The sequence below is a fragment of the Alligator mississippiensis genome, chromosome 6 (genome assembly GCF_030867095.1).
Source record: "Alligator mississippiensis isolate rAllMis1 chromosome 6, rAllMis1, whole genome shotgun sequence".
Taxonomy (NCBI): domain Eukaryota; kingdom Metazoa; phylum Chordata; order Crocodylia; family Alligatoridae; genus Alligator; species Alligator mississippiensis.
Window position 1 is genome coordinate 92921143 of NC_081829.1, and position 24258 is coordinate 92945400.

General features: G+C 43.8%; 1 long non-coding RNA gene across 1 annotated transcript; it reads right to left on the reverse strand.

Annotated features, from left to right (window-relative positions):
• Positions 1-9929: 9929 nt before the first annotated feature.
• LOC109282797 (uncharacterized) lies at positions 9930-19200 on the reverse strand. The gene is made up of 4 exons (XR_002089809.2): positions 18140-19200; positions 17968-18060; positions 11367-11482; positions 9930-10321 (listed from the first exon to the last, which is right to left on the reverse strand). It is a non-coding gene; the product is annotated as an uncharacterized LOC109282797 (long non-coding RNA).
• Positions 19201-24258: the final 5058 nt, after the last annotated feature.

The window sequence follows — 24258 nt, forward strand, 5'->3', positions numbered from 1 at the left end:
AAAAACACTGCCTATAAAGCAGCTAGAAGAAAGGTCAACAAATTCTGAGCTTGTTAGAGCAGCATGCGGATCCTACACAGTTCAGTGTTTAGACATCAGTTCGCGATATCCGCTTTCTTTTATGACTCTAGGCTTTGTTACCAACTTACCATTAATAGGGTTCAGCCAATGCAGGTCTTTTGACTCTTTTTCTCTCTCTGTCCTCACCTGTCAGCCTTCTCTTCATCAACTATATTTATTACAATCAAGCCCTGTCAACTGTCACAGCTTACATACAGTCTGCCAGTAAATATGTCTTTCCAGTCATTAGACATTCCTTCCAGTCACCTTGGGATTTCTACCTTGTCTATCTCATTCCAAAAAAACTTTTGTTCAGAAGTATTAGACTCCCACAGAGCAGTGTCAGCTTGGGGCCATTACTGTAGGAAGTGACAGAAAACACCAAACTGTCACTCATTAGGATCCAGTTTTTCCAGAGTTGATGTAAGTCAGACTTAGCCCCAAAACGAATCATGATTTATTTAATATATTTGCTTCTACAAGTGTCAGCTCATCAGCTTAAAATGTTTCTCCTTTAACTCTATTGAGGCCTGTACAGAAAGTTTTCTTTGAAACCTAGTTTTTGCTCTAAGGCTTAATAATTAAAACAGAATAGAGAACAGTCAAGATTTTGCTCTATAGGTGCACTTTAGTGGCCCTTGGTTTTATAATTATATGTACAAAGCATTCGTGTTAGAATTAGAGCTGGACACGCTTGGGAAAATACCACCTGGTGAGTGAGCTCTTTTTATACCAGGCTCCCAAGTCCGGGGTGAGATGAAATAAGTCCACGGACAGGTTTAAAGTGAAAAAAACAATTAGCTAGGAAAGCAAGGGGGGGAAAAAAGAACCCTGTTATTTCCTAATGATGCTGTGAAGTTTCTCTCTAACGGATCCCTATTCCCAACCCTCCTGAAGCAAAAGAAGCTAGAGGAGGTGTGTTACAGAGATGTACCTGCAACTACGCTGTCAGGGCTAGGGTTTTACAGTGGGACACAGACAGGAGACCATCCCCAAATAGTCACGCCCTCTCCCCCCTTTGAGAAACAACTGTCAGGCTTGATTTGTATTTGGACTCATCCTGGAAACAAATCCTTTATAAAGCTGGTGGAAGGCTGGACTCTGCAAAAACAGAGTCTTTCCAAACACTGCACTATATTCACCTATAGGGCCTGATACAATTTACAACGTATGGGGTTCACCCTGTGTAACCATCATCATCGATTCATAGGGCTAGAAGGGATCTCAAAAGTCAAGTCCAGCCCCCGTATAGATTCAGGTTTGCCTCTCCGAAACCATCCCAGGTAGATGCCTCACTAGCCTTTTCTTGAGACTGTCCAGTGAAGGAGATCCCATAACATCCCTAGGCTGCTTGTTCCATTGTCCTTCTCTTTCTACAGGTCAGGAGTTTCTCCTGATGCTTCTCATTCATGAAGCAATAGCTCCACATCTAGGACGGGTACCTTCTCTGCCTTAAGTGCATACCTGAAGACCAGACATTGCTGATATAAACTGAAGTAGCACTATTCACTTAAGTGGAGTCACTTTGAATATATATTTTCGAGATTGCAATCTCTGGAAGACAAAGATTTATAGTTGTCATCCTCTGTGACTTACTTACTTAACACTACTCTGAACCTTAGAGGACTACCCAAAATGATAAATTATCTACACATGAGAATCACTTCATTTTACTATCTGCTGCACCCATCTCTGGGGTGGGATGTCTCATGATCACTGTCAGCTACACTGCACAGGAGTTTAAGCTCTGGGAGCAAAGAATAATAAACACCTTGTCTTAGAGCAGTGGTTCCCAAGCTGTGGTATATGTACCACCAATGGTATGCAGACAACCTACAAGTGGTACGTGGAAGGCCAGGGGGAAGGTTGCACACACGCTCAGACACAGCCAGTCAGGGATGCAGCCTGGCTGCGCGTGGAGCAGTGCCCAACAGGTAAGTGTGTTGAGGGGAAGGGGCAGATCAAAGACCTCACGGTGAGGGAGGGAGTGGGGCAGAGGCAAGCAAAGGGGCTGGCACTGGTGATGTGTAGGGGGTGCACATGGGTGCACGTGGGAGCTCCTGCACGGGGGTAGGGAGCTCCTGCTGCTGCGTGCACCCTGGAGGAGGCACTGGGGGGACGAGGTGGGATGCTTGCTGTGTGTTGGGCTCTGTACCCCACTGCTGTTGTTTCAGGAGCCGAGTGCAACACCACATGCCTTCCACACACTATGTCCCCTTCCTGCCTAGTGATGGAAGGCACCTGGCATTGTGCACAGCTCTTGAGGCAATGGCAGCAGGGCACAGAGCCCAGTGCACAGTAGGCAGCCTGCCTCCAAGCCACACACAAATCCAGGGGGCACATGCCCCCCCATGCCTCCCCCAGGGTGCATTCAGTAGGGTGGGGGTGGCCAGGGCCGGGCAAGGCAGGCAGTGGCACTGGGGTGGGGGGGCTTGGGGCCTATGATCACCCCAAAATTCACCTTTGCCCTTCCTGTAGCCACCCCTCCCAGCACCAGCACCCATCTGCAGAGGCATGGCACGGTGCTTCCGGCCTGACCTGGCCTGGCCCTATGCATCTTCACAGCTGCACAAGACACAGCTGGGCAACAGCTCCCTGCAGGTAAGTCTAAAAGGGGCTGGGTAGGGAGCTAGATGGAGTTGTGGGCAGCTCATGGTGCGGGGGGGTGTTGGGGAGGGTGTTGCGGGGGCTGCCTCAGAGAGATCTAGAGTGAGAGGGGGAGGTCCTGTGAGGGAAAATGTGTGTGTGTGCATGCGTGCGTGTGTGTGTATGCATGTGCATGTCTGTGCATCTATGCATGTGTCTACGTGTATGAAAAATTTACTGGTGGTCCTTAAGGCTGTATAGTTTTAAATTGGTGGGGGCGCAATCTGTCCGTTTGGGAACCGCTGCCTTAGAGAAAAAGACTCCTGGGATTCTGTGCGACTAGAACAGGATGATCTCATTTTTTATATCTGATTGCTGCTTTTGGCCAACCTAAGGAACCAATTGCTACCATCAAAGGGCTAAACACAGCTTCTGAATCACCTACAGTATTTGCTGCATAATCTATTTTTCTCTTACAGATCTCCCCTCCTATTACTGACCAGCCCTGACTCTGCTTAGCTTGTGAAAGCTAAAAATACCACACCCCAGGGGGCTGCAAAACTTGAAATGCAGTTGAGCCTTGAATCTCCAATGATGGGATCAATCCAGTATAATGAACATTGTCTCCAGTGGAATCTAAAGGTGTTCAGCAGTGATAGCAAGCAAGGACATTTGGAGGGGCTAGTTCATTGATATGTCAATGAGCAATAGGAACTCTCAATCTAATGGTTAGGAGCAGTAAAAATAGCAGGGGGAACACCTTTATTATTGCATAATGGTTTTTTTTAAACCCAGACCCTTCAATATCCCTCTGTTAACAAATAAGATCAAATCTCAATGCCTTTGACTAAGTTAAGTCCAGTTTCTACCCTTTACATATTGCAATTATCCTCTGTTCAAAGAACGGACACTCTTTAATGTTTTGTTGGTGCTCAGAAAAGAACCTGGATTTTACGGCGTACGGTGAAAATGCCAGGTTGTGCGAGATAAGTGTTGCATAACCTTTCTCTTTTTTTTGACCCAGTGAATGATGAAGAGCTGCTACCTGCTGGTAACTAAACATAATTCATCTTCATTTACAACTTCCTAGCGAAAAGAAGCAGAATTAATTATAAAACAAAAGAACAGAGGATAGCAAAGAGGGTGGAGCTGTGCAGCAAGAACATCTGATCTGCCAAGACTGTAATCCAGGTTGTGTTTCCTTTACAATATTTGAAGTTGCAGGAATTTCCCAGATAATGCAGGGATCAGTTTTCTTTACCAGCTTTTAGATGCTTTTCCATACTTTCTAATATCATTTCTTTTTATATAGACTGAGCACGTCTACACGAGATGCTTACTGCACATTAGCCTAATAACACGGTGCAGTAGTGTGTCATGGCAAAAAACTTGCTAAGAGCCCACTGGGCAGTGTTATTAGACTAACGCACAGTAGGCGTCACTAAATCACCATGTGCTGGCACTACTGCGCAATAGCTTTAGGTACTGTGCATTTAGTTAGTACTTTATCAAGGAAGCACTAAACTAAATGTGCAGTATCTAAGGCACATGAATGAACATGTAGACACGCCCATAGAGCCCTAGCTACATTGCTCACATCTGCTCCATATTGGGGATCTTGGAGAGTACAATGGATACCGACGTACAGGACAGGAAGGAGTAACAGGATGGAGTGCCACAGATTACTGGGAGTATATGTACTAATAACACTTTCTTAGATCTCAGAAAATAAGGACCACCCAAAGTGGGTCAGTGGTGTCAGACAATATCAGTTCTTGAAAAACCAGTGTGGACTCTCTCTACATGCACAGCCAAGGGTGACTGTTAGTTGCCATCTTCATGCTAAAATTGTGACCGAAAGGACTCATAAATGGGACGAACTTTTTCACAACCTCTTTGTTGAAAGGCAATAAGTGAACAACACTTAAATTGGCACTGGTGGAAAAGTGAAGCACCAAGGGCATTTACAGATGCCCTCAAAATACTGCTGCTCTCCGGACCCCCAACAACTGGAACTGAACACACGTCAGCACGTGACAGGCTCCCTCTTGCCTCCTTTGGAGAAAGTTGCATGCATTAACTCCTCAGGACTAGAAACCCTGAGACGCTCTCCCTAGGGGCCTGGCAAAATGACTATTGCAGCCAATAGACAGTTTTCATGGCTAATGGCAACCCCCAGGAAGTAACACTCCCTTGGAGTAACCTTGCCAGAGAGTGAAGGAGCCAGCTTGGCACAGGAAGCCTATTATTCACACCTGCTTCAGCCAGCTGCGGTGAATCTATCACATAAGGTCTGACCCAATTTTCTAATCACCTGTTGACTCCAGAGATGCTGAATCAAATGCTTCCTGCTTTTAAATTTTAAATATTTTTGTAAATTTTTTTTTTAATGAAAAAGGTACTTCAGCTCCCAACAAAGCTCAACATGGGCCCTGAAGGAGCACCATGTGTGTGCGTGTGTGTGTGTATATATATACACACACACATGCACTATATATATATATACACACACGCGTGCATGCACACACACACACACACACACATATATATATATATAAAGGACACACACACACACACACACACACACACACACACACACATATATATATATATATATATATATATAAGTTTTATATATATATAAAGGAGTATGGAAGATTCTGCTTTACAAATGATCTAAAATACCTAAACAGAACTGCCTGTCATACTCAGCCTCTTTGGTCTGGAATAAGGCTAAATAAATGTTTGCCTGTTGACTGCTACAACATAATTATACAAAATGCAACCAACAAAGGGAATAATAGCTGCTGTAGGTTTGGGAGATAAAAATCAAGGGAGCCTCAAGGTCAACTGAGAAATGGGATGGGACACAACATTCCCCCCACCCACCCTTAGACAAGATAAATCTTTCAGCAGAATAATTTCCAAAGTAACGGCAGACTGAGTCATCTTATGCAGGTGTACAGAAAGCACTTTGCTGCATTATTCCCTCTCAAGTTCTTGCTCCCATTCCCCTTTGTCAAGAGGTCTTTGATTGAAGACATGATTGTCTTCCAAAGAAAGGATAAATTGCCATGTGAATAGCTTAAGTGATAGACTGTAACATCTTGGATGCAGCAAGAAAAAGCAATGCTAATGGATTTGTGTAGTAAATAATACAGGGTGGGAGGGGGAAACTATCAGTGCAAGTATGACAACACGATATTTCAGCCGCCAGTACCCAAGCTGATTTTCATGGACAACTTTAGGTCTATATATTTCTCTGAGGGCTGGAACGGACAGAGCGTCTGGCAGGATTTCCCTCATAAAATCCAGAGGTGGCCAAGCTATTAATTGTGAACAGTCTGTTGGACAAGCCAGCCCTTTTTCCAATTAGGAGTTGTCCTTTATACTAATGTGTCCATGATACAAAACGACTCGATAAAAAGTTTCAGCCCACATTCCTGAGGTACACTTTGTTCACATTAACTTCACAGCAAGTCCTTGGTGATTTGAGAGACAGCATTTGCTGGTCCAGCTTTTGCAGTTGTTTCTCCATCTTCTTATCCACTCTTTGTCTCCTGGTTTCTCCACTACTCCCTTTTCCATGCTCTCAGCTTCAGGTCCACATCCCCTTTGCTGCATCCTTTCCCATCTCTCACTCTTGTGCTTTCCAGTGTGGTTACCTCTTTTTTTTTTTATCCTTCTCACTTTCTGGGCACCAACGGAGGGAGCACTGAGGGGTCGGGAGAGAGATTCCTCCTCCTCCTCCCTGAGTATCTGGCACAGCGGTGGTCCCCTTGCCACTGAGAGATGCAACTCCCGGGAAAGTCCTCCTCAGCCTTTGCAGTGCCACGAGAGAACGTGCTCTCTCTCTCTGTGCGGGCAGGTCATGGGCATACTGGTTGCAGGGTATGCCTGCATGGGCATACTGGTTGCAGGGTAGTTGCAAGGGGTCTGGGAATAATCAGGGAGATGGAATCTCTGCAAACCTTAGTTGCCAAGCTAACAGGTACTGTCTCAGCATGTGCAAGCATTTTGGAGGCTCATAACTGAGCCAAATGTAGGCAAATATTCACAGGAGCATCAGATGGCACATCTCTAGACCCAAGGAAATGCCCAACCCATGCTAAATGTCAACTCCCTACTTCAAAGTATGAAGTTGCTAGGTGTAAGCAATATTAAAACATGGGCCAAACACTGTGTTTCCCCATAACCTTCTTCTTGGAAACAACTCAAGCATTTTATCTGAAACTAAAACCAAAAACTGCCACTCCGCATGGAAAAAATCAGCCTGAACAGAAAAGTCAGGTAAAGTTAAAAGCAGCTGACAATGAGGTCTTTCTACTGGCAACTCTTGGGCAACCTTAATTATAAGTTATCACCATTAACACTGCCAAAATAAGCCTACTATACAGCTTTCTATTCTACCAATAGCCCAAAACATTACAGGAGTAACGTATAGCCCAAATGTATAGCCCAATAGCCCAAAACATCTTGCAGTAATGTATTCTGCTGTAGAAAGCTGGAGTATTTGGGAAGAGGCACAGAATTTTCTATAGCATAACAAGCCCAAACTATTGGGTTAGACACGGCCTGATTGATCCAGGGTTTAATGATATCAGTGGAAGGACCTCCATTGATGCCTTAGTTTGCAATGAATGCGGACCAACAGTATTTGCCAAAGACAAGAATAACTAGACATCACATTTATGCAAGGAAAAATATGTGCATTCCTAAAGGTCTAGTCACATGCATAGTAGACATACAAGATGGCTCAAGGAATAATCCCAGTGAAAAGAGTGCCCTGGGCAGCCTGTAACTGCTTGTAGTTTCCTTCCTTGTGAGAAGTCATGAAAAGTGGCAGCACTCACTTTAATTTTATTTTGTATTTTGTTTACTCCTCTCCAGAAGCCCCCAGGATAGCGCGCAGCTCGAGAAACAGTTAAACAAAACTGCACCCAGCCGACCAGGAAATCAGCCATTTCACAAGAGTCTGGAAAATTAAACAATCCAGAAAGGAGAGCTCTCAAAACAGGGCAGGGAAAGAAAGACTAAACCTGGGACCCTATCAGAGAGACAGCTACTGAGAAGTGGGCACATTTTCCATGGAGTTTTTCACTCCCAAACCCAGGAAAGGCTGACCCCAAACCCTCCATCTGGAGCCCAGAGGCGTCCCAGGGCAGCTCTGTGCCTGCGGCAGCTCTAGCTGCTTCTTTGTTAACTGCACCACTGTGATGGATGGAGGCTACTTTTTTGCCCCTCCACAACGGCATTATCCAGGGCTGCTGCCCCAGCCACCTCCCCTCGGTTGCACTATTGCTGGACATAAAGAGAGGACAGGACAGCTCACTTGATCTCATCTACCTTGCTGGGACCTGAAAAAAGCATTGCTGCTCCAGTACCTTAAGACCTGGATCCCTTTCTGGCCCTTTTGTATTACAGATTTCCCCTCCTTTATGCTCCCTGTATGTCTTTCCCCAGTTCTTGATCAGCCTCCATAGCTCCCTGGGGCAAAAAGACCATGCTTTTAGTTAGAGGAGGGCTGGAAGTGGCTTACTTGTTCCTCATCCGCCCTACTCCAACTTCCCACATGCCAGCATAGTGCAAAATGCCTTTTTTAAGCATTTGTGAATATTAGATTTCCAATATAAAAAATATATCCAACTCCCTTTGGCCTTTTGACTCAGATCAATTGTAGTATCTGTTTAAGATCTGAGGCATCTTCTATCCAGGGACTCTATCCTGCCCTGGCAGGGGAGGTGTGTTGTATGATCTGACAGATCTTTTCTGTCTTTAACTCCTCTGATCCTATGATCTGACTGCCCTGCAGCAGGCACACCGCTGACTTACCTGAAGACACACAATGAGCTGCAGGATGCCATCACGTTGTCATGGGGCTTCCTGAGATGCCAACAGCAGAAGACTTTATGGAAATGACACCACATCGTCAGCCACTCCGTGCTGCCTCCTGGGGCAAGTTCATCCTCTTTGGAAAGAATTGAGTGGGTGAGAGAGGTGCACGTTGGGGGCTGGCACTGTGCAGTAAAAATGCCCTTAACCTGATCATGAGTTACGAAGAAATGAGATCAAAAAGATCTTGAATGCCTATGGATCGGCGCGCAGACTAACACAGCCCAGGAGCAGGCACTGGTGAGGGTTTTCAGTTACAGACCACCGAATAATATCAGAGTTACTCATGGCAGCATGAATTACTCTGCAGGACGTGTGGAAGCAATAATGTGACGTTGTGGAACTCTATGCTAGAGGTATCATACTTAATAGAGGTCATCGTAAGAGCTCAATAATACATATTGAACATTAGGGAGCTATTTTGAACCTCACTATTGCAAATCTAAGAATGAATTAATCCATGGGCTGGAAGCTGACAGTTGCCTAGGGACCAATGATCCTAACCTGATTACATTCAATATGGGCAAAGGGGAGAATCCTAACAAATCATTTCTATACTTGGTGCTTCAACAGGGCTACTTTACCAAAGATGAGGGAAATTATGAAGGAAATTGTTAGGGAGGAAAATATTAGACAGAAAAAAATTGCAAATGAAAATAAGGAACTCTTTAAGAAGAATTGAGTAGATGTGGCCAATAGGCCACAATCAAGAAAGAGGGCAACTTGAAAAATCCAGCTTGGTGCAGCAGTGACGTGCAAGTAACAATTAGACATAAAAAATATAAAATATAACCAATGGGGAAAAGAGGAAATGAATAGTAATAAATGCAACATGGAAGTTTTAAAGTGTAGAAGATTGACACTGGAAGCTAAAGACTCAGAGAGAAAAGCATGGCTAGTAGGGCATTAGGAATGGTAATGGTAAATCTTATTACAAGATGGAGATGAGAAAATTGTCAATAGTGATGCAGAAAAGACTGGAGGGTTCACAAATATTTCCATTATATAGTAGAAAGGAAACAGGAGGATGTATTTATATCAAATAAGAATATTAAAGTACTTTCCAGTTCTTCAGTATCAAAGGAGCATGTTCAGCAATATCAGTTGGAGACAAAAAAATTTCAATTAGGAGATGCAAATAATTTGCATCTAAGGATCCTAAGTGTTATCTGGGAAAATCTTTGGTTCACTGCTGATAACTAATAGTAAATCTTGGAATAGTGAAGAAATCCAAGAATACAAAAGATTGCTTATATGAGTGTGCCAATATTTCAAATATACAGACCTCAACTGATGAAGAATTAAAGAATAAAAATATCATTAAAGCCAGGCAGCCTAGTTTTATGGAAAATAGGTCTTGCCTAACCAACCTGTTTTCTTTCTTTGGGGAGATTACAAGTCTGGTTGATAAAGGAAGCTAGGCAGCAGGTCCGTGCGAGTACCTTTCAGCCTGCTTTTGAAGCTGAGCTGCTGAATAGGGAAGAATGCAAGGCTTACGGAGCCAGAAAGAGAGCAAGCAAGGCAGAGCGCTGAGAGCACTCAGCTAGAAGGAGGGAGTCCAGAATACCAGCCAATGCTCTTCAATTTTATGTGCATTTATATGATCCTGTCACAGGATAATAAACAGAAACAAACCTTAGGGCAAGGGCCAGTACCCCTCTGTTGAGTGTCCTGACCACGAGGATATAAAATCGTGCTCTTCTTCTGGCTCCATGAATCTTGCATTCTTTGCCCCGCAGTGCCCCCGATTCAACAGGAGTGAAGAAAAGGAAAACCGTGAGCCCTGAAAGAATGATATAAAAAGGGACCTATGAAGAATAATCATAGGCTCCTTCCTTCAGGAGAGAACTGCAGGCTCTGGATCCCAAGTGCCCAGAAGTGTCTGGCTCTTGGGGCTAACCTCTGGAGAGGGACGGGGTCTCAGACTCACTCAGTATTTCCTATTGGCTATCTCTAGGTGGTTTCCCACTTGGCACACTATTTTTTGGATCACCCGTGTGCGGGGGTAACCCTCCCATGCCTTCTATAGCAAACCTACATTAGGCACCTAGAATGCATGCATGGCAGTGCCTAAGTCCATCACTGAATCTAGCCCAGGGGCGGGCAAAACGCAGCATGCGGGCTGGATGCAGCCTGCCAAGCCATTCTATCTGGCCTGCGGAGCCCCTAAAAAATTAAGAAAATTAATATTAATCTGCCCTGGGCTGCCTGTCATGCTGCCCTTGATGGCTTGCCAAAACCCAATAAGTGGCCCTCTGCCCAAAATAATTGCCCACCCCTGATCTAGCCCTATGTGACCTTAAAGTCCTGGGAACTGTTAGTGGGGCTTGTGCATCAGTCTTCCCAACTGCCAAATAAGATGAAAAATAAGAGTAGAGACTAGAGACCTACTTTAGAGTGCTGTTCAGTGGATTCACTAGGGAATGGGAAACATTATATAAGTGATTGTTCTCTTCTGCTTAGTTGCTCTGATAGCAAGTAGAACTGGTGACATAATCACCAGGCCAGTCAGTGCTGTAGCAAGGTGGGGGTGGGGAGTGGGACAACTGCTCCGGGTGCCAAAATGAAGGGGTGCCAATAGACCCAGGGAAGGGCAGGGCATGGGATGGAGCTGTGGGATGCTCGTGCAGGTGGGAGGTGGGAGCAGCTCCCACCACTGTGTGCACTCCTGGGCAAGCATGGGGGGGCATGTGCCCCCGGATCTGTGCATAGTGCGAGAGTGGGCTACCACTGTGGGCTTTGCCCTGTGGGCCAAAGGCACTGAGGCCAGTGCAAAGGGCAGAAACGGGGGCTTTTGCTGAAACTCCAGTAGCGTGAAGTCTTCTTACTTTCGGATTCCAGAGCAAAAGGCAATCACGCTTCTTCTATAGTTCACTGTGTCTGTCTGAAAATGGAATCACAGGAGCTCTTCTTACGCCTTGACTCATGTGAAAAGGAGCGGCAACTGCAAACAATGGAAATAAGCAAATGCATGTACCAGGCAACTTCAGATGAACACTCTCCACACCTCCTAGTCCCCTTGCTGATGCTTCCCATCCACCACCAAACTCGCATGCAACTGACAGGTTTTTTGATTTTTCTTCTCTCTAGGGTAAGCAGATAGGCCTGTAAAGCTGACGATAGCTCTCATAGCTGCCTTGGAAGCTCGCACATTAAGGATCACATCTCATCTTAGTCTCTAGCCTCTGTCACTTTCACCTATTCCCGTGAGTTGGGAGTGATTTTTTTTCCCCTCTTTTTAAAGAGAAAGCGTTGCTTGTCAAGCAAGTTTCTTCTCCCCAAGCTCTCAGAACTCTTGCCTTGACTCGCACACAGAAACACTATTCAAAGGTGAAAGTTTATAATCTTGAGTAACAATGTCAGCTGCTACACTGGCAAGCAGCTCTGCGTCTTGCACTCAATGTAAGAAAAAATAGAAAAGCAAAAAAATAAAATAAACAAACCTTACAATGTGGCAGGACTGTTGTTGTGCAGGGAGCTATGATCTAAAATGGACTAAGCAAAGGATGAGAAATAAATAGATCAGGATGCTGTGCCTTGACTCTGACTTTGAGTCTCTGTGTGACCTTGGGCAAATGACTTATTTTCCATGAGTCTCATAACGTGTAACAAATAATCTGACAATTCTTGGTAGAGGACTCTATCAGATAAAAAGGAAATCTATGTGCAATCAGAGCAATGTGTTAAAATAATCTCAGATGGTGCTTTGCTGCTTATTAAATAATGGAGCTTAAATAAAAAATGTTCAAACATCAAACTACAAAACAGGAAGACTCTGACAAGTAAAATTATAAAACAGTAAACATAAGCCATAAAACCCAGAATTGCTATTGGACATTAAGAAATGTTTCATAGCCAAAAATGAATTCACAACTCTGTTCCTTGTCACGTGATACTGATTTGTTTTGACCATTCTGCTGTTATTCAGAACCCCGATCAAGTATTTTGTTTAAAGAGATGATTTATATCTTATCCTTTTTCTCCACAAAACCTATGCACAGAAATGCTTGCATTGGATTTTTTTGAAATGTCAGTGACAGCTGGTTTGACGTACCTATTTTACACACACGCGTGCACACACACACACACACACACGCACACAGACATATATATATATATATATATATATATATATATATATATATGAGTCCTCGGACTTATGAGACAATTGGTTCCTGAAAACCGCATCTTAAGTCAAAACATTGTAACTCGGAACTGGTTTTCCCATAGGAAGCAATGTTATAAACGGGGGATTGGTTCCTGAACCAAGACCCGATACCCTATTTTCACCAAAAATACCCCAGAATTTTGTACTCGATCAATTATAGATGAGTAATATAGCTACGTTAATGTATTTATATAGTAAATAGCAATCATATTTATTTGGAAGGACTTTGAGGTGACTTTGCTGGACTTTTTGAGGGTCTCTTGGTTGGACTTTTTGAAGGGTTCATGGCTGGAGTCTTCTCAGGAGTATTGGCTGCAGGTTTTTCTGGAGTCTTGTCTGCTTTCTTAAAGGAAGTGTCCAAGGACGTTTGGACAGATGTTCTCCAGGGAGATGGGCAATGCAGCAAACTTGTTCGTTGGCATGGCATCACATCAGATCAAGAGTCGTAAAGTCGAAAATAATGCCAGAAAGTTGAAACAAAGTGTCAATTTATAAGCTTTGTAAGTGTGAAACATTGTAACACAAAACATTGCAAGTCAAGGGCTGCCTGTACACACACACACACACACACACACACACATATGACATATATATGTATATACATATACACATATACACACAATATGTATATGTTGTAAGTACAAACCCGTGTGTGTGTGTGTGTGTGTGTGTGTGTGTGTGTGTGTGTACAGGCAGTTCTTGACTTACAACATTTCGAGTTACAATGTTTCACACTTTTATATGTGTATGTATACACATATGGATGTATATACGTATATACATATACACACGCACACAATATGTGTATGTGTGCGTGTGTGTGTTATGTTTAAACATTCTCTTGAATCCAAATATGATGAAATTGTGTTGGTGTGTGAAAACCAGGGGGTGAAAATGACTGGTCTGATGTCAGTGCCCAAGCTAAGTGAATTACAGAAAGCAAGAGCATAAATGAAGATGACAATAAAGTATATCAAAAACTCAGAGGCACATGTTGTCAATAAGCCAGGTAAGGAAAACGCTATTCTAAATACGAGGCAGTTTGGGAATTCATCCCTGTCCCGGTACAACATCCCTGCACAGAGGGACAACTTTGTGCCTTTCCTATTCAGAGGCTGCCCGCACACATGTTGGGACTCTCTTAATAGATCATTATAGTCTTCCAGGTCAACCAAGGCTCTTCTTTCCCTGACCCGTTCCTGACCTGCCTCAGTGGTACCTCCTACCTTTCTCAAGAGGATGGGGCAAGGTACCTAGGAAAGTTTTAGACCTACTGTATTTGGTGCCCACTTTGGGATGTAGTTAGCCAAGTAGAAGGCAGTGTTGATTTGCATCTTATAGACTAACTAAATTAGCAGTATATATAACCTTGGCTTTCAAGAGCAGTGGTCACTTAGCAAATGAAACGATGCCCCCTGTGACTCAGCCTCACTGGCACAAGAGTAGATGTAAGACAACAGTGAACAGGGTCTAGGATTTTTGTCTATTAGCAGGGCTTGGTGAGGAGGTGCATAACCTGCCAACCAGAACCACGCTTCCCATATATACCCCCACCTCTAAACTGGGACAAGCCAACACCCCAGATCCCATCAGTCACCAAGCCTTGGGCTGAGTCCCAAAACTAGTCTTATGTTGCCCCTGGAAGATTTTCACTGTGCTATTACACCTGCTAAGGAAAGGAAGAGTTAAATCAGGGTAATTTTTTTCCCCCTTGCCACTTCCTATCACTGCTTAAATTACCGTAGCTTTGTACATCTGGTTCAGTTCATTCCAAATGACTCAGGTTCTCATTTTTCCCCTCCCTTAGGGACAACTTCCCTGAGTCTCGCTGAGGAGAATGACCCTCATGCCAGCAGGATTGAGCCCTAGGAAGTCCCAGCAGCCTCATCCTGAGTGAGAATACCCATCTGGGTTTTAAACTCATTGCATCAGAGAGCAGTAGGTCAGTGCATTAATCAGGAACTCTTAAATCCTCTGAGATACCTTGTTGGGAACTGTTACATGGTTCTGGCTAGTCTTAAACATAATTTAAAAGACTTCAGGGTTATTTTAAGGCTTTTTCCTTCCCTTCAGCCTCAGACCTATTTAAATGTTCCCTTCCATTTCCCATCATCAACTGCTTGCAACAGACACACATTATTTTGCTCCTCTGGCCTACTTTGTCTCAGCTGAAATGTTGTCTATCTAAGTTTTGTCTAATTCCATTTTGCATGTTTAATGTTATGTTGTAAAACACCCTCCCTCTCAAACAGTAATAAAACCCCCTTTTTCCACCCCCCTCCCCTCTTCAGATTTCTTTTATAACACATTCGGCATTTTCTGGGACATAATTAAAACATCAAACGGTTTTCCTGCTGCTTATGCTAAAATCTGAATACTTGAGTCAGCTGGTATTATTGAAAATTAAAATATACCATTCTTGAGTGTATTTAGGATGCCCTTAAATAACTATCAAAACTGGTTTTGTTCTGCTTTATATAAAAACTAGCACCATAATGTTAAAATACCTGCATTAAATAATGTCTCTAATTGGCAGCAGGAGGATTCTTTATAAAAATATAAAATATGTATTTTTGTTCACTATTTTCCTAGGCTAATGTGGCTAATTTTCCCATACAACTTTGTCCCTAAGGAAAAATATAGAAGGAAAGACCATTACCAATACATGAAGTTCAGTGGTTCTCTCTCTTTAGATGTAATTGCTATCAAGGAGGCTGGCAGCAGGGTAATTTTAGTTCAAATGAGTACATAGCCTGAAAAAGGATAAATCAACCTTTGTAGGTCTGAAATTAGATCCCAGTGTGGGATTGTTCTAGCTAAATGTACATCAAGTTCATAAAATATGTTTGCCAGAATGAAAAGTCCATAAAATCCAAAAGAACGGCGCGGGAAGGAGAGAGAGCAGGGGGCTGGAAGTACAAGGGTTGTCTGCTTGGCTACAGCATTTTACCCAGGTTTCTCGTAATGGCTTCAAATTACTCTTTCTAGTCAGGCAGCAAAGGTCTGATCCTGTTCTCATCTTAAGGCAATGGGCCCATTAACTTGAATGGTGTAGAAGGAAGCCTGTGGTGCTAGTTTCTGCCCTCCTTACCTCAAGGAATAACTTAGGCACAGACCCACAAAGGTATTTACGGTGCCTAATCCCTAGGTGCCTATCCTCTCACTGATTTCAAATAGGAGTTTGGCACCTAACTAAATTCAGTCCCAACTTCTGAAGCAATTCCAAAGGAATCAGTAGAAGCGCTTGAGGGGAAAGGGCATGTGATACAGCCTCTGGTTTGCGTGGAGGAAGACGACACACACAGGCAGCCAGGAAAACCAGAATTGTCTCCCAATTGATTATAAACCATCAAATGAAAATAATGGACACTCAGAAAAATTTTAACAATGTTTCTGTCTCTCCCAGAGATGCCAACTATTTGCTGAATGTACTGGAACATGCTGAAATGTGACGTGCCCTTTTTTTTGTTAAGGACCCAGATTTCGGCCACTAAGAAATGACTCTGCCTGCAGTAATGGAAAGCTTTGAAGAAACTCGGAGGTTTTACTGGATTTCCTAGCGTCGACATGCCCAAATAAAACTGAAGAGTTCCCCGGCACTGCCGCTTCTTCAATATGGCGGGAGGAGATAAAAGTCCCAGAATGCAAAGCGCAATGACCTACTTGCTTCGGATATGCTGCAGCCCACACCCTGTGGAGTACGCTTATTTAAGAACAGAAGAATGCTGCAGATTATCATGTTTAATAGCATTTTCAATACTTGTACTACAGTAGTTCCTGTATGTTCAACCAAGATCTTCCCACTACATCCTGTGGAAACGTTCAAATGAGGGTCCTGACCTAAATTGCTTGTAATCTAATTAAGATAATACATGACACAAATTCTGTGGGTTGTATTTGAATCACCTGTGTCCCCAAAAGTCATGTCAGCCTGCCAGTTGGCATATTTCTGTGGCCCTTATTGCTAAATGCTTGAGATCTTTGTCCCCTTTTCTTAGTCTCCCATCCAAAGTACTTGTGGAGAAGTTAGATCTGAGAAAAGTCATCTCTCTCAGGATTTAAGAGCTAAAAATGCAGGTTTATCACACGCACCCAGTCAATTCTGGGTTTCTCTTGGAGCTAGGCACTGCACCTATTTGCAACCATTTCTAAACCTGGCCTGTAGATGGGGAAGGCATCATAAACAGCTTTGGTGGGTGTTGGTTGTAGCCATGATGGTCTAAGAACATTGGAAGACAAGGTCTTTTGGGGTAAATGTGATAGCTTTTATTACCACATTTGCCCAAAATACCATGTCATAAACAGAGCAGCATTTTATGATTTAATCCCATGGTTCAATCCCATAAAGCCAGAAGATATAATTTAATAAAGTGTTTCCACTCTGGTCTGGAAAGGGATGGATTGAAAAGTGTGCTTGAGGTCTTCCCTTCATTAGGGTCCACGGGATGACTGTTCAGTGGATGACTGCAGTTGATGTCTATGGATTATGTGGACTTTCTATAGACTTTGGATCAGACCCTCAAATTCTCCAGGCTTCACTTGTTTCCTGCTCTCCTGGCTTTACCCTCATGTCGTGTATGGACAACCAGAAGATAAAAAGCTGTTTTGTGATACAGCTGGTGGAGCACGTCTGTTACCTTGCCCTCGGCTCTTGTCACTTTGCAAAGTCTTACCGGAGCAATGGTTAAAACAATAATAAAAAAAGAATCACAAAAGATTGCTGAACACATTTCTTAAGCCAAAGACTTCTGTCTCGCTACAATATGCTGAAGTAAAACATATCCAAGAGTAATCCCCGGAGTCTAAAATTGTTCTCTTATCACACCGGGTTCAAAGACAATATGAGTTGTGTAGCACAGCTGAAAGTATCTGCATAAAGCAATGCCTTTATGATGTTGTTTTGTTTCTGGCTTGCTTTACCTGGGCTATCTGAAGACATTGTTTGAGGCTAAGAAAAAAAAATATGAATAACGTTAGGCCCCAAGATCAAAAATCAGTCTTATTTCCATCGTTGTTAGTAGCCAATATCCCATGTGAATCTGTTCATTTTTAAAGCCGCACTGATATGCTGGGTGTATTAGGTAAGATTTCTTTTTTATTTTATTTTTCTAAGAGTTTGTTCTTGATTTTTGAACACGCTGAAAGCTTTTTGATGTCACAAAACCAATCATAAGAGGGAGAACACAAATTTAAATGCGAGATAAAAGGGGCTTTGCATACATGCATAACAAGAAATCCATTGAACAAAACAAATTACTTACCACCTCCACCATGGCTCTCTGCCTTGAAGGGATGGGATGGCTCACAGGAAGAAGGTGATGGGGTAATGTCATGGAATACCATGATCAGAAATGCTGCAAAAGGAAAAAAAAAAGTAAAATATATAAAAAGTGAACTACAAAGCAGGAGGAGAAGAGGAAGAAAAGGACTTACCGTTCCCTTTGGATTGCTAGTGACTTTCAGTATTCCCCCAAAAGTTTCCACTTCAAACTCTCCACAAGGCCACAGTGGTCTCCTCCCATGCGCCAATTCTGCGAACCATCAAGGAAAGGCAGAGGGCAGCAAGGGGGGTGGTGGGGACATTTGTTTAGCCGCTGAATACTTTTCATTCAAATAACTTTGTTCCCATTTGGGTATGCTTTCTTTGGAATTCACTGCAATGGTAATGAGGTGTGAATTTTCTTGGTTTGGAGAGCAAATGTGATCTCTTGTATTTGAGTTTATTTTTTCTCTCTCCATGTTACCTCTCTGTCTGTCTCTCTCTCTCTTTCATTTAACATTTAAGGATCACGAATTATGTTTTTTAAGGATGGGGAGAGGCTAAGGACATGTAGGGTTACAAATTTCCTTTAGACCCATAAAGACAAATTTTTAAAACAACATTTTGGAACTCACTTAAGACTGCTTAGAAATGAGCATTATTCCCTGGTAAAAGACCTGTTCTCTTGGCTAGGCAAGAAACTAGTGAATATTATTAGGGATTATTTTCTGAACCATCCAAGATAGAAACTTAATTCTGTACACCATGACAAAGCTGAGAATATTACTTTCCTAAAGACAAATTAGTGGTATTTTCTATCTTTGGCAGTTGTTTTCTATTAGAACTCATGATGCGCATAGTCAGATAATACACTTTTTCTGAAGTTTGTCTAAAGATGTTGTTTGTCCTTCATGCGCAAAGATGACTGCATCCAGCGGGGGCAGGGGAGGGAAGAAGAGAGAAAAGAAGTGGGAAAGAAAAAGGGAAGGAGAAAAGAGAAAAGCAAAAAGAAAGAAAAGGAGAAAAAAAGGGAAAGGGAAGAGAAAGGAGAGGGGTGGAGGCTAGGTCACGTGAGTATGTAGGTGATTTATAAGTCCAATCTTTGCTTTGAACAATCTGCTGCAGCAGGGGCAGGACTGCGATGAGGACTTCAAGAAGGGAGGTTTTCATTTTCCTGGCCACGCTTTTCTTCATTATTTCTGCTGTGCAGCACTGTTCAAAGGTCAATGCTCTGTTCTCGATTTGGGAGCTCCAGGATCGATGGTCCTAAAGAGCCCAGCAGAACAACCTCCGGGACAGATGGTCCTAAAGAGCCCAGCAGAACAACCCACCAATTCTTGAAATACGTATCATTATAAAGGTACATTATAAACATGGTTATTTCCATATGGAAAGGGCAAGAAGTTAAATGGTTCTGATGTACCTTTTTAATTACATAACAATGTCCATCCTAGGGGTTGTATAATTTTACCGATGAAAACCTAACCCCCAACCTAAGTAGCTATACTAGTACAAAACTGTACATAGACTATGCCTTACACATCTGCTGTGTCCTATACTGCCACAACTGCATCCTGACCTCCTGTCTATCTCTGGTCTTTCACTGAGTACCCTGTCCCCATTTTATCTTGAGGCCATCTTAATTTGCTTGTGGAATCTCCCATTTCCCTTGATTAGAAAGCATCAAAGATAAATACAGAAAGACTTAACTCTTCATCCAATTTAGATTTTGGTCCCTTATGAAGCCAGACAATGAATACAGGGCTTGATCCAAAATCCACTAATGTCGATGGAAATCCTTCAGTTGACTCAGATGGATCTTCCACAACCTTTGGATCAGGGACAGTCTGACAAGATTAACTGTTTATCTGTTCTTATTGCCATCCTTATGCTATTGCCTCTGTGTTTTGCAATAATGACTTATCAAGAGAGTTATGCTAGGCTCATTACATAAAGAATGTATCATTTTGAAGTGTGCTGAAAACCCCCTCAATCTGAAATTAATGTTTGTTCAGAGGTTGCCACTATGTTTTAAGGAACATTTGGTTTAAATCCTATTCAGCAAGGGGCTATGTATCCGTATTACAAGCATCACTCATTGGCTGAGCACAGAGCATACAGCATGGGTTGTAAAGTGCAATGACTGGTTTGAATAGAATAGAATAGATGTGCTCAACAATCCTACCATTGCTTGGAGGAACGGCTTTCTTGTGCCAGTGGCACTCAACCTTGAAGAGCTGGAGAGCCATTTTCCTCAGTGAGTGGAGCTGCAGAGAGCCATAAAATAATCACATGAGAATTTGACAAAGCAAAGTCAGGACCTTATGCTGCAATTCATTTCCTTTGATATACTCTCTCCTCTTTCACACTTCCCACACAACTTCTGGATGCTGAGAGGGAGATGAGTCCATCACCGACTCCAGGGGTGGGCAAAATAAGGCCCGTGGGCCTGCCAGAGGATTTTATCCCGTCTGTGGTGGATCCTTCAGCCTCTCCTGGGCCAGGGACAGGGGGACAGCCTGGACCTTGGTGCATACGACCGGTCCCACCACTTCTGGGCACACAGCTGCCAGGCCCAGCTTCCTGGCAGAGGTGGCAGCTGCTCCTGGCTGCCACTGCCAGTGTCACCACCACCGCCAGACCCAGTCCTGCTGCCCACTGCCAGGGGCACCAGCTGGGGTCTCCCCATAAACCAGCCCAGGACCCCGTTTAGCCCAGGGCGGGCAGGGCACGTTTAGCTGGGTGAACGGGGTGGAGCTGTGAACAGAAGGCAAATGCCATTTGGGAGTAGGATGGATGGGTGGGTGGCCAGGGCCAGGATGGTGGGGCTGGGGCCTGAGACAGACCCATGATCCACTCCCTGCATCATATCCCCATGGGGTGCTGACCTGGCCTGCAACAGCTCACCAAAACTCCCTAAGCGGCCCTCCCGCCCAAATAACTGCCTGCCTCTGATCTGTTGAGAAAGGGAATGATGTCTCTTCTCTCTCTTTTGTATAATTTTTTTTCTCTTGTCCTTCCCTGCTCCTTTCAAACAAGAGGGAGGCTTCAATTTGTTTCAGTCCGTGACAATAGGCCAGCAACAGCAATAGCTCTTGTTATTAGGACTTGGTTTGCTCTGCTGAGACTGAGCCAAAGAACACAGACCCAGAGACTCCCCCAGAGTCGTGCCAGTGCTTGGGAGGCAGAGTTGAGTATCCGTAGTCTTTTAATTGACTTTTGATATTGAGGGCTGGCTTGGGGCTGGCCTGCATTGGATATAAAAGTGTTGAGGGAGGGAATAAAGTCCCTTCTATCCCCTTATATGCCCAACACAAGGGCCATTTGCAATCCAGTTAATATTTGGGTGTTGTCTAAGGTTCAACCACCTTCGCTTGTATGCAGCTGTAACTCTTCATTTTGAGTGAACCGAAAGCTGTGGGGCCAACTCTGAAGCGCTGCAAGGGAATCGCTGATTTATACCCTTCACAATCGCCGGGAGATGCTGGGAGCCGTCGCCCAACGAGGACTCGCTCTGTTTGGGTTCTTGTCTAACCAGGGCTCATTGATTTTTAAGCGCATAAATTCAGAAACTCTAGAGGCCTAGCCAAAGACAATATAGCAGGCAGCTCAGCACAAGGGACCCCGAGGGAGGTGATGTGGTTGTAAACACTTGAAAATGTTTAAACACAGTGAATGTTCCAGTTATATTTGGTAGGTCTGACAGGACAAACAGCCCTAAAAATCTGAGCCACTCTGGATAAAATGGAAGGAAAAATGCATGCCAAAGATAACAGAAGAACCGAGGCCTTTTTCACATCTCCTCTGCCAGATTGCTGAGTTATCAGAGCCTCTGTATTCCTGGCGGGGTTATTGCCTTCAGGTCACTCTAACCCAAGAGACATGGCCTGGTTTTCTTGCATTATAAGATCATCTGGTAGGTGGCCTCCCACCGTAATGTGGGGTAAGTAGCCTTTTGATTGAAAGCCTGCTGGGAGGTAAGACAGTGGCCAGTTTTAAATCCATAAGTTTTCAGGTAGAAAGGAGAATACATTGGGGAGATACCCAAGACATCAGGGATCCAGATTGTTGCTAAAGGGGAAACCACTGTGGGTATCTTAGAGGAGGTCCCCAGGAGTCCCAGTGACTGAGGCAGGCTCTTGTAAGCCCTGATCTGAAGCGCGCTGGGATTAATAGGAGTCTCACTGATTTCATTGGGCTTCAAGCCTGGGCTTTTACACTGGAGAAGGGGATGGCAACGTCCCACATTGCCTCTGGAAGAGGTACCATTCAAGAGGCAACGTTCATAACATGCCCAGAAGAGTTCCCAGTTGCAAAGGAACTGGAAGCTGCTCTAAGCAGGAAGCTGAAACTTGCTCCATTAGCTGAGACCAGTGGTCCTCAACCTTTTTTTAGCCCTCCATAACTCTTCTGAATGTCACATCACCACCACTGAGAATCACTGAGCTACAGTCTCAATTCAGAAAAGATACCAAGCAGAGCCTTGAGGCTAAAAAAGATTTAAGGACCACTGATTTCACAGGTGTCCCTTAACGGCAGCAGGAGCAGGACCTCGTCCTGCCATATCCTGCTCTTTTCACTGTCTGCCCCCTCCTTGCCCTTGGTCTGCTGCTCCTGCGGGGTCTGACCCACCAACGATAGTCCTTGCAGGCCCTTCTGCTGACTCTAGGAGCCTGGAAGGGTGGAAGGGATGAACCAAGCTGCAAAGCACAGCTCCGGCTCCACATCCAGGTGCCTGCCTGTGTGCCCTCCTGTCTGCAATGGACTGTATTGCTGGGAGCGGGGGAACAGCCACCCCTGGGACTGAAGGCCTCTGAGAAGCAGCTACAGATATTGCTGAATAGCTGGGGAAGGTTTAGGGTGCCCTCCTCATACAGGGGCTTGGAAGTGTGACACCCTTAAAAGCATCTCACAGAGCCCCTATTGAGAATCATTGGCATAGATGGACTTTAGCCGAAGCTATTCCACCCACGACTTCTCTGTCATAGGCGGCTAAAGAGATCATGGTCACAGCACTCAGTGGTCCAACAGTTCCCCCCAGTGGGACAGCCCCATTTTAATGAACTGGGAATTAATTAACATGAATCTCGGTTAAGCTTGACCCCCTCTCTCTTTTTCAGATACGTACGCATTTAACCTCCCCAAACACCCTTTAGGTCAGAAAGCAGTATCAGCTCCATGTTTCCATTCTGAAACTAAGGCACAGATAGATGAAGTGACCTGACAAAAGTCATACAGGAGGTCTGTGGGACCTTGGATTTTCTGAGGACCAGGCCAACACCACAATCACTCTAGAAGATACTGGAATGATGTAAAATAAATATCAGAATATGTTTATGAAGGCAATTTTTTTTGTATGTACATGGGACTGCGGGTTTTTTGTTTGTTTGTTTGTGTTTTTTTTAAAGAAAATAGCAAATGAAATGGAGGAAAGATGCACAAGGATGCTTGCACAAGTAAAACTTTTAAGAGGGAAATTTATAAGCTCTTACCCTAAAAATCCATTCAGATGTGACTAGTTAGGAATTGCTTCATTAACACGTGCAAAACCACAAAATGCAACAATCAACAGCAGCCTGCCAGCTTTAGAGGAGCATTACCAAGTAAGGCATGGGGGGCGGGGGACTATATAGCATGTTAAAAACATTCAAGATCCTGATAAATATTACTGAACACACTATATAGGGAAAGCTTAGAGAGATTAGAAACAGGTCAAAAACCAATAAATATCTAACTAGAGTTGATGAGAAAATGAGGTCACATTTTGTGGAAAATGTCCCTTTTCTTCGTTGCAATTTTAAATTTAAAAGTTTAAATTTTTTTTTTGCCAGCTTTAAAAATGAGATTGAAACTAGAGAAATACATCCAAAGCCATCTGAAGCAGAGATGCTTCATGAGAGGAAGGACATAGTTGTGCTGAAATAGTCTGACGAACGGTACGGGGCAGTAAGTCGTTAAAAATGAGTTTGCAATCAGCAAGAATGGCATACATAAGAGGCCTGGAGCAAAGGCGAGTAAAATCACAAGGAAGAACTACTTTGGCCCAGGCAGGAAAGTAATAGACTTTTTTACCCAGATCTGATACTTGTCCGTATTTGGTATACCGCATTCAACTCTGGGCAGAACATCACCAGAAACAACTGAGAGGGAGGTCAGAGAAGAGCAATAAACATGTGTGGGGATCCAAAGAAATTGTTGGCAAAAAGCTAAAAAGGAGCAGGCAGTAGTTCAAAGAAAGCTCTGGCCATCCCTACGTCCCAGGGTATCTGTAACAGCCGGGGACATGCTGCAT